The sequence below is a fragment of the Planococcus citri genome, chromosome 4 (genome assembly GCF_950023065.1).
Source record: "Planococcus citri chromosome 4, ihPlaCitr1.1, whole genome shotgun sequence".
Taxonomy (NCBI): domain Eukaryota; kingdom Metazoa; phylum Arthropoda; class Insecta; order Hemiptera; family Pseudococcidae; genus Planococcus; species Planococcus citri.
This window is the reverse complement of record NC_088680.1, coordinates 62930971-62952100: the sequence shown is the minus strand read 5'-3', so window position 1 is coordinate 62952100 and position 21130 is coordinate 62930971.

Here is a 21130-nt window from a genome sequence, read left to right as displayed (position 1 = left end):
GGGATCAGATAGCCGAGTGTCAACCTACCCCCGAACACGACATCGCAAGTATCCCAATTCTACAATTCCACGAATATGCAGACAAACTTGCAATTAACAACGTTACGATGGGATCGCAATATGTTGACGAAATGTATGCCATTTTGAACCGAGCTGACACCGCTCGCAGATTCTACTCTTTACCCGATGGCGTTAAAGATACTGGACCTGAAACATTTATTAAGAAATTAAAAGCCGACCTAGACGAAGCAGTATCAGAACAACGATTAACTCAACAACAAGCTGACTATGCATACAATATCCTATCACCTTACAAAGACATTTTTAGCAAGTTTCCAGGTCGTTATAAAGGAAAGAAATCTAAATTGGTGTTCAATATTCCGCAAAACAAGATAGTTTATCGAAGTGGTAAATACAATCCATCTAAAAAGATGATGGAAGCCATCAAGAAAGAAATCCAAATCATGCTTGCAACAAACGTAATTGAACCATCCAATTCTAAATTTATTAATCCTATCGTAATTAACATCAAGAAAAATGGTGACATGCGTATATGTCTAAATCCTGTGGACCTAAACCCAATTCTAGAAGAAGATTACAACGAAGCTGGATTACTAGATAGGATACTCACAGAATACCCAGAAGCAAAGTTTTTCAGTTCGTTAGATTTTGTTGCTGGTTTCTGGCAAATTGTGCTAGAAGAATCTTTTCGTAAATATTGCGCTTTCCAAATCGACGGGCGTGTCTACCAATTCATACGTTTACCGTATGGACTCAAAATATCTTCAGCATATTTCGTAAAACTCATTAACCACGTAATACCAGACAAAGATGGACTAACCAAGTACGTCGACGATATTTTACTCCGATGTAAAACTTTCGAAGAAATGTTATCGTTATTAGAAGACACATTCAAGAAATTAAGAGCGAATGGACTGAAGTTGAACGCAACTAAGTCGACATTTTTCCGTAAACAAATCGACCACCTAGGTTTCGATTTAGAAGCTGGCATTATCAAGAAACAATCGAAGAAAATTGCCAAATTCATGGAGTATATCGAAAAGCATACTAATAAGAAAACCGGTAAGTTTGAATTAAAGAATGCCACAGAAGTGCTTGAATTAATAGGGTTAACCGGACTCTATAGGCGGTTTATCCCCTGCTATCAGCAGATACTACGTAATTTGTATAAGTTGACGGAAAAAGGCGTAACATTTCACTGGGGCAAGGAGCAAGAAGAAGCTTTTGAGTTACTTGAAGAAAAATACACGGAAAATTTTGCCCTAAAATCCCCTCGAAACGGAATTGATCTATGGCTCGATACCTATACTTCACCTGATGCTATGAATGCAGTTTTATACCAAACGTTCGAAGGTCAAGACGAAATAGTAATGTTTTCTAGTTTCTCATTCAAAGAACACCAGAAGTCATATACTCTCATAGAAAGAGAAATGTACAATCTTGCGAAAACAATCAAAAAGTTGCAGCTTTGGCTACATGGAAGGACCATCCATGTTAGAAGTGATTTAAAATCAATTGTTTCACAATTCGAGGTCATAGCCGAAGTACACCGGAAAGCTGCCATTTGGATCACTCAACTCAATTGTTACAACTTGATATATGATTTGCGAAAAAAGCATAAACGGTGGTTTGGAATTCAAGCTCCTGAATTGACTTTGAACAGCATCAACGTTATCAATTTCGTAACACAAGTAGACACACATCAAGAAAAAATCGTCGACAAACTGCTCAGCAGTTTAGACAAAATCGATGTTATGCAGAAGAGAGATCCGAATTGCATGAAAATTACACGTAAGTTAAGAACACCCGATTCAGAACTCACAAAAAGAGAACGTCTTGCAAAAGGACAATTAGCTAAAAGATACGAGATACACGAAATCAATGGTAGAGAATTCCTAATGTTCAGATATAAGGATGACTCAATTGTACCAGTCCTTCCCGATGAACTATTCGCAGACACGATGATGTATATACATGATATTTTTGGACATGTTGGTGCCAACAAGTTGACCCAAATTTTCCGAAGATTTTATTATTCTTCAAATTCAAAACATTATGCTCGATACCTGACCAGTGCCTGCCTAGCATGTAAATCAAACAAATCCTATGGAATAAAGAAACCGGTAGAATTTTCATTTGTAGAAGCACATTGCCTAGCTGACGTATTATCTGTAGACATCCTAGGACCGATTGCAAACAGTTCAAATGAACCTAGATACCTCTTAGTAGCAAAAGATATTTTCTCCGGAAAAATTTGGTTACAGCTTATGTTAGACATAAAACAAGAAACAGTCGCAGACTGCATGTTAACCATAATTAATAACATCAAGGATTTAGGGTACAAAATCAGAAAAATCAATACAGACAATGCTGTTCAATTTCGTAATTCACTTTGGAATCAAACTCTTACAAAACAAAAAATCACCGTAGGTAATTCAACACCCTATAACCCACAGTCCAACCCAGTTGAACGATCAATGAGAGTGATCGGAGAACGTCTACGACTAAAAATCAATTTTGACTGTAGAGGAGCGTATTCCCATGAAGGATGGCATCACTATACTAAAGAAGTCGAAGACGAAATCAACAATTGCCCTAACGAAGTCGGCATTCTACCTAATGACCTTTGGGAAATTAATGATTTTGTTTTGAACCTACCTATCGACCGGGTCCCGATCAATGCTCACTATGAACTAAAAGAATTACGTAAAACTGCTAGAAACAAACAAGTGCCATCTATCACGATAGAAGAACTTAAATCTACGAAATTAGATATGCTAAACGACGTCTATACAGCATCCGATGGCCACGTATGGGTTTGGGTAGATGGAGCTTGTGCAAACAACGGTGACGAAGATGCAATTGCTGGTATCGGAATCTGTTGGCATCCGGAAGGATCGAAGAACATTTCTGAAAGAATCAACCACCCAAATTATACGAATACTAACAATTTAGCAGAGATCATGGCACTTAAAATTGCTATGGAAACTATGATTACCCATGGAGTTACGAAACTAATGATTTTCACGGATTCTCAATATGTCACGTTAGCAATTAACTCTGAATGTGATCGATGGGTAGAAAACAAATGGAAAAATAATTCCGGAAAACCTGTACATCACAAAGAGATTTTCGAGGAAGTAATTAAATTGAAACAACAGTTTGACGAATTCCATTTATGTCATACCTACGCTCGAAAAACTGATTACGGAAACTTCACTGCGGATCAACTTGCAAGAAAGGCTGTATATACGGAAGAAGTTGACACGGCTCGAATAGACCTAATGTCATACCACCAGGCATTAATCCATCTGAATAAAGAAAAAAGAGCGATTAAACATCAAAACGATGAACAGAAGTTCAATGAGAAAAGAGGTGATCTACGTTTACACAAACCTGGTGAACTGGTGATGATTACGAATCATCGTCAATCATCAGCAGATAAACTTGCTTCCGCTAAACTTTATGTCAAACAGAATGGGCCATATGCGATTGTGAAGAGGGCAGGCAGAAATTGTTACGAAATACAAAATCTGAAAGAAAAGAAAGACAGAACACTCATTAGCGTAAGACAAATAGTAACTTACCTCACGTTACATCAACTTGAGGCATTTAGAAAGGAGCCTAAACTCCGATCGAAATTTGATAAACACTCTTTACATCAAAAAATTCTTGCATTCTGGAAACACAAAGATTTACTCGAAAATTTCGTAAATGAAGAATATGATAAAAAAGTGGCTAATAAAAAGAGACGTAAACAATCCGAATACGATAAAATCAGAAGAAAATTGAAAACTACATTGTCAACTGATGAACAAAAAGATTTCGAAACTACCCTGGAAAAAACGATTCCGGATGTAAAAGAACGTGAATCAGTTAAACGAGAAGCAGAACAACGTTATAACCTGCGTAAACGCAATTCAGCGATAAATTATGACGAAGATAACGCCATTATCAGAATTAATCCACGTTTAACAAAGAAAAAACTGACAATGAATTCTATAATACTGGAAATAATGAGTGAAACGCAGCGTGAAACGTTCACTAAATCATTTGAAACTGATTGGAATTACGTACCAACACACACAGAGTGGGCAATTAGACATTATCGTCGATCCCGCGGAAAAGAAACTGCCGTATAATTCAGCAACGTAATAATTTAGTTTTCGCAAAAGTTATCCAGTGAATATAGTGCACATTCCGTAAAATATCCGCAAGCAAGTCAACGTCAAACGCTACAAAGCAAAATTTCGTTAAACATCTCGTACGAACGTAAAGAAGGTAAGAAACACTTACTCAGATAAATCAATCGAACTCACACCACATGGATTAACACATGATGATATTTTCTCAATAGATAATCCAAGATGAACGTATATGAACCATCAAGCTACTTTGCCGTTCCAGCCTGCTCCATCTGTTTAAAGAGTTACACGGAAAACACACCGGTGATTAAAGCTTACACATGCGGACACACCGCTCACCGAAGCTGCGTAGAAGAAACTTACGGAAACCTTGAACACGATGCCTTAGTGGTCTACCATTGCGTAAAACAAGACTGCACCGGGACGCTACTTCTGGCTCAAAATTACGTAGAAGTAAAATTTGTGTACGCAGACCTTCTACTACGTGGATCCAGAGCTAATTATATAGGGCAGATTGCTCGCCTACACCGACAATTAGCAGACATGGAAAATACAAACCACCAGTTACGAACAACCAACCGTAACCTAACAGAAGAATGCAACGATTTAACATCCGAATTAAACTTAAAAAATCGAGAAACCATTCCACAGCTTCGAAAAGAAATTGAAAAACTCACCATCGAATTGCGAAAGAATTCGGTCATCGAAACATTTACTCATCACCGGTCCATCCCGAAATGCGATATCATTGCAATCTTACGTAAGAAAACAGGACTTCCTGAAGTCATGGTAGAACTATTGAATGGATTAATTGCGAAAAACATTCATTTATGCCAAGACATAGAAGACCACCTGAAAACAGATGAAATATACGTTAGAGAGAATTTCCAGACCAGTTTAACTCGATACACTTGTACCAATGGCAAAGCAAGAGGAATAGACACATACTTCTTGAATGGTGTTCTTATACTCGGCGATGCAGCTAGCCATGATCTAGTATATCGATCACTGGATTCGTACAATGCCGCCCAATCTTATTGGGAAAATAATGAACTTTCCCAATACAGAATGACGATCAACTCGTTCCTAATGAATTTGAACATCTTCGTAAAGACACTTCCATCGACCGTACTGTTGTCATTTGGTGAATTCGATCTCACCGAAAACCAAACCGAAGATCAAACGCTCGCAAACATCAAAAGAGCAATTGACCATTTAGAATACCGCGGCGTACAGAAAGTATATCTTATGCCAACGCGATGTTCCAATCGACTTGATCTAAATTCGCTGCTACGAAGAAACGTCCGCGAGCGCATCAGGGAATTAAATAACAACGGATCCATTATCTATCTGCAAACAGTAGAAAATATAATCGACCAAAATGTACCCGAAGACAACTGTATTTTTAATCGAAAAAGCTACATCGAGACATTCTCATACCTTGCAGAATTACTCCAATGAGGATTCCAGTAAAACAATTCCAGAGGAAGAAACAAGCAGTTGTTGTTATTGAAACTGGGATATAACCTAATAATTAGATTTATTTCGTAAAACATCATATCAAATTTATTTTATTATGTTTGCACCATTTTAATAACTTTAAAAAACCGAGAAGAGTATGTGTTAATTTTAAACAGAGAATAAATTTTTGTTTACGTTTCAAACCTCGTGATAATTATTTATGCGTACGTGACTCGAACACAGGTAACGTAAGCCACGCCCCCTACCGGCTGAAACACATGTAGCGATAAGGTTTGTTTTTGTTCAAGAAAAGACGAGTAAGCTATTTTAAGCTCAAAATGGTTGTTGTCATGGAACCTATGCTATCTTTCAATGAATTATTGGTGTAATGGTTTAAAGTACTGGTGATAAAATTTAAATCGAAATAAAAGCAGATTTCTCCCTGTTAATCAAAATGTCCAGGAAAGGAAAAAGTCAAAAGAGTAACGATGAAATTATCGATCTGATGAGTAGCCCTGAAGTAAGTCAAAAGTTTACGAAACACATTTTGAATTTTATCAGTACAGAATACTGAAATAAATTTTCATTCAACAGGAAGACAAAGAGAGAATCCTCATTCCATTTTGTGTAGTTTGTTCACGAATACTGACCAATGGCGACGACACAGCAGCAAGCAAAATCTGCGGTCATGTAATGCATACAAAATGCATAAAGCGATACGTATACATAAGCTGTGACGGAAAGGAACGTTTCCCGATAGTAAAGTGTTTCGATGACTATTGCAAAAAACCATTCTCGAACGACGACTTGATCACGATCAATCTCAAATGCGAAAATGAAGAGAATACAATCGCTGTTTACGTAAAACAAATCACAACCAAGGACCAACAGATTCACGAACATGAGCTTACTATAGCTAGACTAAACGGCATACTTGAAGGAATAAAACACCGCAAACCCTCAACAGACGACAAGCATTGGTCTAACGTAAATAAAAAGGAAGACAACTTAAACTTACGGAAAAAAATTGAGGAAGACGATGCTACACGTAAAAAACGCAATTCATTTCGTAAAACATCTACTTCGAGTGGAACCTCCGACGAACGAGAAGACCTTAAACCATTCTCAAAACCATTTCCAGATAGAAAACTACCACAATCACGAGAAACCCAAACATCAAAAGTATATGAAGAAATTCGAAGTGAACTAAAACCATTCGATAAACCTTTCCCCGAAAAGCGAGATCGAGAAGGGAAAACTTCCAGTAACACAGCGCCAACGATCCAAAGATCTCGAAATGATCAATTTTTTAAGAAAGAATTCACTCGAGATCCCAGAAAGAGACGTGAAGCTGAGAGAAACGCTCAACCACATTGGCAAAACTATTCGTACGATGTCAACCCTAAGAAACACACAAACGCAGAAAAGAGAAGATTTTCAAATAGTCAACAGGGTACGGAAGAAGGTGATTCGCATGAAACTCAAAACGAATGCAAAAGAATGCGATACAACGATTCGAATCAAGTCTCACACTATGATGAAGATTACCAAAATAAAAAACCAATAACTAATGAAATTTTGATATCCGAGTACGACCGAATACGACATGAATTTTTACTCGATGAAGTTGATGACCAAGACCCGCTACCACAATGGAACGTGCAATTCGATGCTGATTTTGTAATACATGACAGAACAATCATCAATCTACCTGTTGAATTCACGTTAAAGGCTTTATACAAACGATGCAATCAACAAGGATGGTCACTGGGCCAGGATATCGGTAACGAAGATGCAAAGGACTTTGAGTTACGGAAAACATTTGCATACGTAAAATTATATGACCAAACACGCCGCAGCAGCAAAACTACTCAATGCTATTTTCTAAATGACCATATGGTTATTGGCGACAGTTTTCTGTATGGCATGATTCGACAACCCATAGTGGGAGAAAAATCTGATAGATTTGAAGTAGCCAACAGTGCTTTCACCGGCCCGTTCTTTTCGACACCATTAGTTAAACGTCACATAGAAATGTTTATGAATCAACGAACACCACGCAAGATCTTATTATCCTTCGGATCTCACGACCTACGCATGGAATCGGACATCAATTCAACGTTTAATAATGTGACTCAACTTATCAAAATGATGATTAAAAGAGGGACGACTAATATCCTAATTATACCAACTTACGTAACACATCGTGTGGAAAGCATAAACCCTATAATGAATCGAACAAGATTATTCAACCATTGGTTAAAGAACACAGCTACTAGAATTAAAGGAGCTGAAATTAAATACATCGGAATCGCTGAGAAAATATTCAGAAAATATGACATTCCAGCTTATATAGATCACCACAAGAATCCATTCCCCATCTACCCGGCTTACTTCGAATTTTTGTACTACCTGGCTCAAGACATACAATAATTGCGTAAAACATTCCATTTTGATATGTTCAAATATCGTTATCCGTATCAATGTTATGAATTATGTATAATTTACCGTTATTTGTTTTATTTTTGTTCGTTCTTTTAATGGAAAGAAATCAATGTTATTTTGTGAATATCAGCTAATTTATAAGAAGTGATTCATCTAATTTAGTAAAACATAATCCAAGTATTCACATTATTCAAATAAAGAAGTACAACGCGTTTTGTCAGTTTAATCAATCTTCGAAAAAATGATGCACCACACCCACAGATAGTTGTCAAAATAGACATTAAACCGGCAATACATCAGCCACACTCGAGACTATTTAACGTTACAGCTTATCAACAAACGTTAAAATTTTGAAGTGACACCGTATATTAAAGTTTATTATGAAAGCATTTTAGTAAAACATATTTAAAGTGGAGGAATTTATGCAGAAGTAGTAAGATTAATTGTAGAAAAACATCCAGTAAGAAAATACGAAAGGTAAGCTGTTTAAAACTAGCAACGTTGATAATATCAGTAGACCAGATATCTTACGTTAAAAAACACGTGTTACAGATCGTCAAAGAATAATTTTCGTAAAACAATGGAAGAAGAACGTGATCAATCGTTCTACGATACACCAATACCCAACTGTACAATCTGCGACAAAATATTAGCGGGTGACAGACATCGAGAAGTAACGGCAATCAGTCTACGGTGCAAACACTTAGTCCATCTCCAATGTGCGAAGGAAGCATCGATCCGATATGTCTCGGGAGTATATAAAGAACTAGAAATATTATGTGGAGCTCCTAAAGGAAATAATGGTGAAAAATGTCGAGTCCCGAATCGTTTCATCGACTACAAAACGATAAATATATCTACGGTATCAATACCAACAGCGATTGGAGCGTACGTTACGGCGAATAGTTTACTCCAAAGCAATCTAAATAATGCCAACGAACGGATTACCACCTTAACTGAAAACCTACAAGAACATCAAATACAGATCCAACACTGGCAAGGGTTATACGAAGAAACTAAAAGAGACTACGATCGTCAAGAAGAATATTATAAAGACTTATCAAAAAGACTTTACGATTCCGAGTTTCGGTGCCAACAAATGGAGAATGAATTGAAAACTACTGGCTTGCGTAATACATACAATCTCGATGGTACGGTAAGAACCAACCAGCGGACTGTGGAACGAAGAGAAATTACACTAGAGAAGAACGGGAATATTACGATTTCGAATCAGAAAGAAAATGTGAAAACATCAACTTTTAATTCCACGTTCAATTTTAATGGCATTCCGGTAGATATTTCGAACATACCTTCTACATCGAGTGGATATATGCACGAAGAAGACTTATTACGTAAAACACCAACCGATAAACACGATGTGCAATCAGCAGACACTATAAAACGAGAAAATAAAAAACTAACGTTGGAAGAACTGTTATACGAGCCAAAGGACTCGGATAAATATAAAGACTTTGATAATGAAGATTACACCGAAATTCTTGATTACGAGAAAAATAGAACCCAAGAGATGATTTTACCACGACGAAATGTACTCTTCTGGGATAACCTCTTCATACACAACGGCCAAAAAGTGAAACAGCCAGTAGTCCTAACGACTAGAGAATTGATGAAAGAGTGTGACGCAAAAAACCAGCACTTCAATTGGCCACTAATACCGTCGAACATTCAATACCGACCAGTGAGACAATATCATTATGTGAGAATTTATGAGCACAACCAAACACAACTATACTTCCTCAACAATTTCCTTACCATCGCAGACGGGCTATTGTATGGAGCTATTAGAGAAGCCATTTTTGACACGGTACCGAAAAGACGATATGAAGAAAGTGCATTAGGAGGAGCATTTGTATCGACGGCTATGTTCAAGAGTAACATAGAATTTTGCGTAAAACAAATGCCAGAAAATGTTGCAGTATCGGCAGGCGCTCATGATCTAAGGCAGCAACGAAAGTTTCTATACGTAATTAATAATATGCGCCAGCTCCTCACGTTATTGGTTAAAAAGGGTGCAAGACGCATTCTATTAGTACCACAATACTATACGACGGCGACGAAAGAAACAGCTGCGATTAAAAACAAAACCATCCTATACAATCAGTGGTTAAGCAGCCTAGCAGGAAGGTATAATAACGTAACAATCGAGTATGCAGCCTACGCCGAAGACATATCAAGAATATACAACACGCCGACATACATTGATCGAAAAGCAAACGCTTTCCCTCTATTTCCAGCATATCTGGAAATGATAGCTGAAATGGCGAACTTCTTACATACAGAAGAAACAGAGTAACTAAAATTTTTCGTAAAACATCAACCCAAAGGAAGAAGTAATCCGCTGATAGCATATTCGTTCATTATATTTTCGTAAACCATCAATCAATTATCCCAGAAGATTTACGGTTCTGAGTTTCGTTATTCGAATAAACCTTATCACTGCTATTTAGAGAATAAGAAGAAGATTCTAGTTTCATTATTCGTTATCAATACCTAGAGAATAAGAGAAGTTGTCATTTGTTTTCATTGTTTTTAGAAGAATAAAATTGCGTTATTACAAGTGATTCATGTTATTTACTACAAGATCAAACAGTTTTTTTTTTTGTTGTCATTGGAAAGAATTCGCTACACAACATCCGCATGAATAAAGCCAAAATAGATGCGAAGAAAACAGCACCACATCGTTAGTGACCAGCTAAAACAGATGGTAAACACACTTCATCAGATTAGGAAATTATCTTATACATTGCAAAGTTACGAAAGATTTTATGAATACGAAAAGTGTTTAATTTGCGAAAACGTGACTTATTCAGTACAAATTTTACGATCAATCTCTGAAACTGTTTCTGAAAATTCAAATCTTCCTGATTAACGACAGGTAATAATTACTATCACAGTACTTCATCATAATTACTAGAAATTATTCCAAACAACACACGTGTGTTTTAGTGTTGAATAAATCAAGTCAACATGAGCACCATATCCAGCGAAGGATCGGACAACAGCGACGTAATTCTAATAGCCCGTGAAATCCCAGTTCCGAAGTGCATCATGTGCGATGAAATATTGTTAGGTCAACCGTCGAAACCAAAGATATTGATAAATCCGGAATGCCTACATACAATGCACGAAACCTGCGCAAAAAGAAGATTACTACTAGAAATAGATGGAAAAATAGAGAAACAAACAGTACAGTGCAAAGTCCACGATTGCGTAAAGACATACAATTTCGAAAATTTAAAATCCATAGAGATAGAAACGGTTTCGGTGTCAACTGAGATGAATCGATTCAAGCTAAAAATTTCATCACTAGAGCAAGAACTACAAGCTGCCAAAGCTGAAATCGAGAAACAGGAAAACAAGCTGCGTAAACAACAAGGAGAAATCACAAACCTTCAAAACGTCATTGACTTCTTAAAAACCAAAATAGCGACGAATGAAAATTCTACCTTCGATATTAATAACTCTCAACCATCCACATCCACCGGCATACACCACGAAAGTAAATCTTTGCGTAAAACATCCAAACAACAAGACAACGACACTGTCGACAAATCAAACGATGAAAAGAAACTGAAACCGATCAACGAGAAGCTAGAAACAATTGAAGTCAAACCAGAAGAAGATAACGACGCAGATTTAATTCAGAACGAAGCCGAAGATAAACTGATCACACCATCGTACCCAGCTCTCACCATTTTAAAAAGAAGACCAACCATCATGGAATTAGATTTTGAAATACATAACGGAAACCAAATACGATTACCAGTTGACATAACAACGAAGTACCTACATGAGGAATGCAGAAAAAGTGGCTTTACTTTTAATGAACCTTTACCTCAAGATTTAAGAAATACATTCAAGATCATTGAAAAATGGAATCATATTCGAATTGCAAAACATCTCCCAAATGGTGAAATCGTATACATGCTGAATAAATTCATGGTCATTGGTGACAGTTTAGCTCTAGGATTAGTAAGAGATGCCATAAGCAAATTTCGTAAAACTCAATGCGTAAAAAGCAAATTTATGGGAGCCATGGTTTCTACACCATTACTAAAAAGGAACGTAAAGGATCACTTGAAAATCGTTACGGAAGGAGTAATTGTGTCAGCAGGAGCCCATGACTTACGAAAAGAAAAAAATGTAAAACACGCGATGAACAATATGAGACAGCTGATTTCCGTACTAATCGAAAAAGGATGCAAACGCTTATTAATTATACCGCAATATACCAGTTATGCAACGAAGGAAACACGCAGATTTAGACAAAGAACAATTACATACAATCAATGGCTTAAAACATTAGCGGGAAAATACTCAAACATATGGATCAAATATGCAGAATGCGTGGATGAGATCGACACCAAATATCCAGTCCCAAGGTATATTGATGAGAACGGCAACCCTTTTCCAGTATTCATGGCATACCTCGACATAATCCTACATATTGCGTATCACGTACACAGCAGCGAAAAATACTACTAATGAAATTTTCGTAATACATCTCAGAAAACAAGATATGTCAGATTAATTGATATTTCTCGATGCTTGAATACTCAATTTTCATTTTACGTAAAACATTCAAGTAGAGTTATTGATGTAACTTTAGGTGTAACATTATCGTAATTATAAGAAAGAAGATTATATTCCGTTTATTTCTATTTTACTCAGCCGTAATTAAAAATAATCATTTGTTCACGTAATTTATATATGAAAATAAAAATAAAAAACCATCGCTAAAACACGCTATAGTTCTTATTTAACATCATAGAAGGGTAAAAGGCAAAAGCCCAACTAGTCAGAGCAGCTTCATCTGTTAACAAAAACCTGAAATGGGTATTCCCAACGATAACCGGCTGATTGTATAATCTTCAAGAAATATTTTGCTACATTTCTACTCAGCATTGACAACAGTGAAGCACGAAATACGAGTAAAATTTTCTCTAGTGGCGTAAGTAAAACAAAATTTACATCAAGACAATTCCATTTATTTACATCAACAATTTCCGTAAGTACAGATTCATTTGTAACAGTAAAAAATTACACAAAACAGCATGAAAATTAATGTAATACAAAATACACGAAATTTAACGAATACCCATGATGTTGACAGAAAATGGATAGCAGAATAGTGAATATCGTGTCTTGCTCATCATGTAATCAATCACTGGCTGAGCCCCCGATCGTCGAGCAAATAGAAAATCCTCTCGTAGCAACCACGTGTACGCATCTGTATCACCTGCAGTGTTTGAAAGACGTAATAGATATTGCTCCACCTGGTGCTGTAAAATGCGTATTCCCTAGATGTGACCAAGAAATCCAACCAGACACTCATTATTTCGTAAAAGGTAACATGAAGCAAATTACCATGATAGATGAATTTCGTAACACACCGTCTTTCCTCGTAAGTCGAATCAAAGAACTAGAAGAAGAAAATCAAGAATTACGTAAAACAAATACATCACAAGAAATAGAAATTCAACGCATCAATAATAAAGCTAAACAAAGTATTCAAAAGATTATTGACCTGAAAGCAATCACGAAAACAGTAGAATTTTCAACACCAGCACCGAAACTCGAGGAAATTAAACATGACTCACCGTTGTCCGAAGAGAATAATCGTACTGATGACGACGGAGAAATGCTTGAGATGAATTTTACCCCTTCATATGAATGCATGTCTGATGAAGATAAAAAATCAACGAACTCGAAGATAGCAAAAGAAGACATCCAAGAATTATCACCTATAAAACAAAGAACAAAAGATAAATCTCCAATTATTAAAAAAGCAAACAGTACTATAATTAAAATAAGACAAAGCAGTAATGATCGTAAACAGTTGTCACCGAAGAAAAAATCACCAGAACGCAAAAAATTAATAACACCGCCACGTAGCAAATCTCCAACTAAATCAACAATCACACGTATTCGCCCTACGTCTCCAGTATACAAACGACCATACGTAAAACCAAATTATTCTAGCTATCGATATTCAACACGCATACCGAGAACACCATTAGGATATAACAGAAGACATGAATTAAGAAAACAAGATTACGAAAGACGCAACTCGAAACGCTACGAATCTCTGATGATTTATCCATCTTCTAAATGTTACCCTAAACCTGGACAATTTGCGGCGATTAAGACAATCAAACATTTACGTAACTCGATAACAATAGATACCTATGCAGAAAAAAGAGCTCAAACAGTATATTTACCGATTAACTACACTTTATTTCGAAAAGAGCTGGAAAATTTCAGTTACCCGCTAATGAACAGAGCACCAAAAGAAGTATACAATAACATACGCCCGATCAAAGATCATCTATTTCTCAGAAGTTTTTCAATGACAGTTGGAAATGGTGGTTCTGAAACAATCTTCTTGATTCAAAATCATTTCATGATTGGAGATGGAGCAATCCAACAAATTGTCCACACAGCCGTAAAAGCAGATCCCAGTTATGTAGATGCGATGAAATTTAATGACTTCATACAGCCAAACATCTCCGTTGACCAACTCGAACGCAATATTGACAAACACCTTCTAAAATCAACGCGAGGTATAATAATGTCGGTAGGCCACAAAGACCTCATGGATGGGACCTGTGAAGAAAAGTTAAAATCTCAGTATTTACGATTAATAAACACTTTGGAACGCAAAGGAGCTGAAACAATAGTGATATTACCTCCAATCCTGTTAAAAGAGTTTAAGGATCAAGGTTCTAAATTACGAGATTGGCTACAAAGAACAGCACATGAAAGACAGGAAACAGTAACATACGTAAGACAAGCGGAATCCATACTTGACCGATCCACTCCAATTGAAAAAGGTGAAAACGAAGCGCCGACAATGATACAACATATCATCTTAGAACTGATCCTGGGTCTCATTCCATTCCTCACCGAATAAAAATTCACACATTGAACCATTTCGAAAATCTTCTGATCCTATGAAACAATTTGACACAAAGTATTCAAGCATTTCACATTGCGTAACACAAGAGAAATATACTTCCCGTAATGATTGTTCACAAATGGTTTCAAATGAAATGAAGATTAATCCAAGATATTATTCATCATCAAGATAGAAACCTGAAACAGAAAAACAGAAACACATTATTAGTTGCAAATAATTCAAAAATTTCGTAAAACACATACTTGTACTATTTATTATTTTTTATCTTTTAAGCAAGAAGCATTGTAAAATTTTTTTTTTCTCTTCCCTTATCAGTAAGCAGTGTTATCTATTTTTTATTTTTTTTATTCTACAAATTATGTATTTTAATATGTTTTTACCTAGTACAGTTTCCATTTTATCCATTCATTCATTTCTCGGAAGGTCCATGTTCAAGCGTAATAACCAAATGTTGACATAATTCGGGGCAGAAGAAGAGGAGATCGCAATCATCTCTTAATTTGAGAATTTATGTAAACACCATGCCATTACACAAACTCGGGGCATATGTAGAGACAGATTGTGATGCATTTTCGGTCGCGTATGCGAGAGAAATTCGTTCTGCCTCTAGCCAACATTAAAGATAGTTTCGTAATACGACACCTAGCGGATTAGTTCACTCTGTACTTCGTAACGAGAGAACATACGCTAGAGAAACCAGTCATTTGGCGACTCCCGATGATAAAACATCGGATATCAATGTTCCGGAGATGGTATAGGACCACCTATACCATGCTATTTGCGTAAATCTAATGGACTAAATTAGTAGCACAAGCCCAGTCATATACGAAATATGAACTGGTGAAGCAAGTGATCTATTTCGAATATGTTCTGTGTTCCAGTTACGTTGATAGAGTCGTTCAGATGCACTCGGGTCCAGGAGTTATTACGTAAAACATCCGAGGATCCTTATTGTAAATCTCATCTTAATGAGTAACATATATGGACCTTCCCACATCTGTGTATTGTTCCCTATTCCCTGTGGTGATGTGCTTTGCACTTTCTAAGGCATAAAATGCCATCTCTCTCTTTCCGTAATACTGTACAGGCCAGTATAAATAATATAGCTTGAGTAAGTTGTAATTATGTACTTGATACAATACATTGAATTACAACTGAAGATGTGTTATTATTTCGTAAGATAAATAATCTTAAGGTAAATGTCTGTGTGGTATCCGTAATTACACTCAGTGTCCGAAAAATAGGTAACGAGGCGGTAAGTCGCCAGGTACCTATGAAGCTCTCAGAAGCTAGGTACTGCTAGACCTCAAGTAGGTAGCTAGCATATGTGAGACCTATACATGGAGATGTGCTTGTAACAGCATCATCGTAATGTGCAGAATATATCTCCACATTTTTAGCAAAATCAAAGATTGCGTAAATTTTTCAGATCCGCCCGAATAGGTAGGTATAGGTAATGTGATTTGCTTGTAATTTAGGAAAAATATGAGGTGGTCGACATTAGAGCACTTTTCAGAAAAAAAATTTTTTGAGAAATTTTTCAACTTACCCTCGTCAAATTTGAAAAATTCTCATTTCATTGAATTCCTCGTCTTTTTTTATTCTCAAAAGATACCTCACATAATTAAAATCACATAAATGACCAAAGTCATAAAACGCAATGTGAGAGGCGCCAAAAAGTTTTTGACCCTTCAAAACCAATTTTCTGCTCTATCTAATTCAATTTTGGTTTTAGGGTTACGATTTTGGTGTCATTCGTTTTGTCTGTGAAAAAGGAATAGAAATACATTTTTTCCGGAAACTTTCCGGCATAATTTGAATGAAATCGGCAGGTGGTCGGAATTAGAGTAGTGGTCGGCATTAGGGCACCTTACCCTTAATATAGTTTACTCGAATTACCTCATCCGTTCGCTCAGAACGTTGAATTGAACGACAAGAGTTGACGAGCTGCAGCTAGTTTTTATGATTTATTTGGCACTTGGGTGCATTTTATTTTCCTCTCCCTTCTTGTGAGTAAACAAAGTCACTTTCACGAGCTTTATTTGTACTTAAAAGTAAGTAATCAACGAATGGGTAAAAAATAGAGAAACTGATTTAAAAATATTCCAAATATTGATTGTCTACCTTTTTAAAAAATCAATCCTAAATAAAAATTTTGGCCCTTTTGAGGAGAATTCTCTAGGTTTCATTCATTCTTCATGGAGAAGTTTGAAATTTTAATGAGTTGTTTTTATTTGAAAAATACATTCGCCTTGAAACATTGAGACCAGAACTCATTTCAAGAACTTTTGAGTGCTGGGGCTAACATTAAAAAAATACGTCAAACTTGGAATAGACCTCTCCCTTCCTGAGAAAACAAATTCCAGGAATTAGTCAATTACGGCTCAGTTTTCTATTATTGAAAGTTAATATTGGAAAAAAGAAAACATTTGTTTCACACGAAATCTGCGATTAGAAAATAATAATATAATTTAATTTTCAATTATTTTTCTGAAAAAAAATCTGCTTCATTGAATCAAATCAACCGGATGCCACAATACTATACTCAATTATTTCACTTTTAAAGTACAAGTAAGTATTTCATAGTTTTATTTTCATTTTTAAAATTGAAGAAATGAAATAAAAATTTTACTCTGAGTGCATACCTACACCTACGTATCTGCGAAGTAAAGCCCTGTACAGCTCATACACAGTACCTACCTGGATATTTCTGGCTTAGGTAAAAAACTGACAAAAACAAGTTTTTTGGAGTGTTTTAGGTGGCCTTAAATTAGCAAAACAAGCTGATATTTGGTACATATATGAATACAGCTGCAAGTCATTGATGCGAATGTGAATTAAAAAAATATATATTTTAGTGGGTTGAGGTTGACTTGGAGGGAGCTGATTTGATTTATGAGAAGTGAAATATAAGTAGGTAGAATTCATGGTCTCAAATTATGGGGAGACTTATCACTTTTAAATTTTGTCGGGGTATTTTGCCCAAATTTGACTAATTTTGATTTTTTTTAATATTGTTTTTTGATTCATTTCTTGAAAACAGTTAGTTTAACCATTTTCTTTAAATAAAGCAAAAAAAAAAAAAAATGTTGAAAAAATCAAAATCCATTTTTTTGGAGTTAGGTTAGGTATGTACTTTAAAGATAATCAATAAAAGATAGTTTCGCCCTAATTTGCGGTCGTTGAACTCGAATTTGGATTCTATCACTACTTAAAAATCAACTCAGCTCCCCTTACCATGAAATTTATTTCAAAATCCACCCCTACTCACCCCTAAGGCATAATATATACATTTTTTTAAATTCACAGACACTTCGATGATCCAAAGATGCACTCATGTACATATAAACCAAATTTCAGCTAGTTTTGATGATTTCAGCCCAAAATATACTCAAAAAACACGTTTTTCGTAAGTTTTTTGCCCCAGCGAGGTACAGTGAACGATATTTTACTTTGCCATCTATCTAAATCTGCAGATGTCGAAACTGTTCAAAAAATCAATTTCTCGGGTTTTAATGATCGGAAGAAGCTAAAATTTTGTACACGAATTCGTCAATATACTATCAATGAGTACCTATTCGTACCTTTTTTTTTCCAAAAAATCTGGTTTCAACTGACAAGGCGGTTATGGGTTGATTTTGAGGTGAACTTCATTATTGAGGCGCTTAGTTTATATTTTTTGTGAAATAGACCTCGAATTTGAATTAAGCCGCCTTGCATTAGTGGAAAGGAAAACTCGTCACATTTTCGTTATATTGTGAAGAAAATGGAGATACTTATGTAATTTCCTCAAGCATGATTTGGAGGGTAAGTATGTAAATGAAAAATAGCACTTGTGCCAGAATCTACTTGGAAACAAACAATCCATTGCCCAAATTTCAAAAACAAAATATTTAAAATTCACTCATCGAGATCAACTTGTACCGCAGGCTAAAAAAAGAACATTTTTATAGGTATAGGACAGTTACACTTTGACTTGATTAGATCAGAAATCTATACTTACTATCATACTTTTTACAAATTCTTGAATCTTTATCCAGATCTTAAAACAGCTACCTAGATGAATGGGTTCGGCGTAACATTTCGCTCTCTATATAGTGATCTTGGTACGAATTCGAAAAGCAAGGTGAAAATTTTCAAGAAAAAAACATTTCTTCTTGCATTTTAATTTTAATTTTTTAAAACTTGCGTCAAAAACTGTTTTTATTTTTAATATTTCCTGTTCTTTTTTCACGTAATTATTTTTTATATCTTATCATTTTTAATTTTCAATGACCGCTAAATTTCATCTCGTAAGTGTGATATTGAAAATTTTTAGTAAAACAACAAGTAGCGCTAATGTACTTAGTAAAGAGAATGAATATTTAGCGAATACACATACAATGTAAGTAAGTCATTATTGAAAATTTTGATGTGTCCATCTCCATAGTCCATACCTATACATATATATGTACATTGCGAAAATTTACTTCCTGTTCCTACCCAAACTTTTCCTCAAATTTTCTTAGAAAATCTCAGAGTAGAAAATGTGAACTCCTTAATGAATATTGAATATATACTCTTTATTTGATTCCAGAAGGCAGAAATAGTCAAAAAAGTAACTCCATCTAATGAAAGTTAATAATTTTACTCCCAAAAGAAATTAATGTTTCCGAGTTAGGTACCTACCTATAGGTATTTATATATATTTTTTTAAAATCATTTCACGAATAAAATTTCCGAGTCGGCGTTTTGTATTTTCATGTTTCTATACTTGAATTTTACCAAACATTTTGTGATTTTATCATTAAGTTTACTCGTATGAGTAAGTACCTAGGTATGTTTGATTTAATTTTTGTATGTATTTTCATACTCATTTCCCTTCTAACATATAAGATTTAATTTATTTGTGTTTTTGTTTTTACTAGATCCATGCTTTCTAAAATTGTACGTACGTTATTTTCATCACATGGGGCATGAGAACTGAGAAGGCTTCTAACATTGCACGTTTCGAAGCACTTTGAGGAACGAACTGAATCATTTATAACGAATGTCTCACTCAATCTGGTCAAAATAGTGACACCCGTAATATATGTAGAATATTAATCTTCCAACAGGAAACCCAAGAAACATTAATAATGACATATTTTAATAGGTACCTATTTATGTTGTACATATGTAAGTAGTCTTTTTCGTTTTTTGATAGGTACCTATCTATTTAAGTATAGAAAACATGGGACATTTGACATAGTGTAGATGGCCCGCATCGTCTAAGGTGATTCTTATTATAAGTAAGTACCACCAGAAAAGACACAACTCTAGAGAAATGCATACCAAAGTGAAGCAGATGATGGCTGCCCATAAGAAAAGGAGAAGTGGAATAGCATACATGCGAAGAAAAGACGGAAAGTATTGTGTTAACAATCAAGAAACAGAAGAGGTCTGGATCAGCTACATACAGGAACTGTATGGAGATGACACACATCCGGCTCGAATGGAAGTTTCATCCACAGAGGAGGCACCACAAATCGAAATGTGGGAGCTGAGAAATGCGGTGAAGAGAGCCAGAAACCACAAAGCAGTGGGGGAAGATCTCATACCAGTAGACTTGATTAAACATCTAACACCTGAGTACGAAAAAGAGCTGCTGAAGATTATAAATGAGATATACGATGAAGGTACACTGCCTAAGGACTTCAAAGCAGTAAATTTTGTACCAATACCGAAGAAAAATAACTCGCAAAAATGCTCGGAATACAGAACCATCGCATTAATGAGCCATGCTCTAAAGCTACTGCTATCCATCATAAATGCCAGAATTGAAAAGAAGATAGATGAAAATCTAAATGAAACACAATATGGCTTTGTAGCAAAAAAAGGGACGAGAGACGCAATCGCCCTGCTGAAAGTGATCATCCAAAGAGCACTGAATGCAAACAGGGAAATTATTGCTTGCTTCGTCGACTATGAAAAAGCATTTGATCGTGTCAACCATGAGAGGATGCTGGAGATCCTGAAGAAATACAATATCGATGACAAAGACCTGCGGATAATCAAGAACTTGTACTGGGAGCAGAGCGCAAACATCAAGTTTGGAACTGAGTACTCGGAGAATAGATGTGGTATAAAGAGAGGTGTG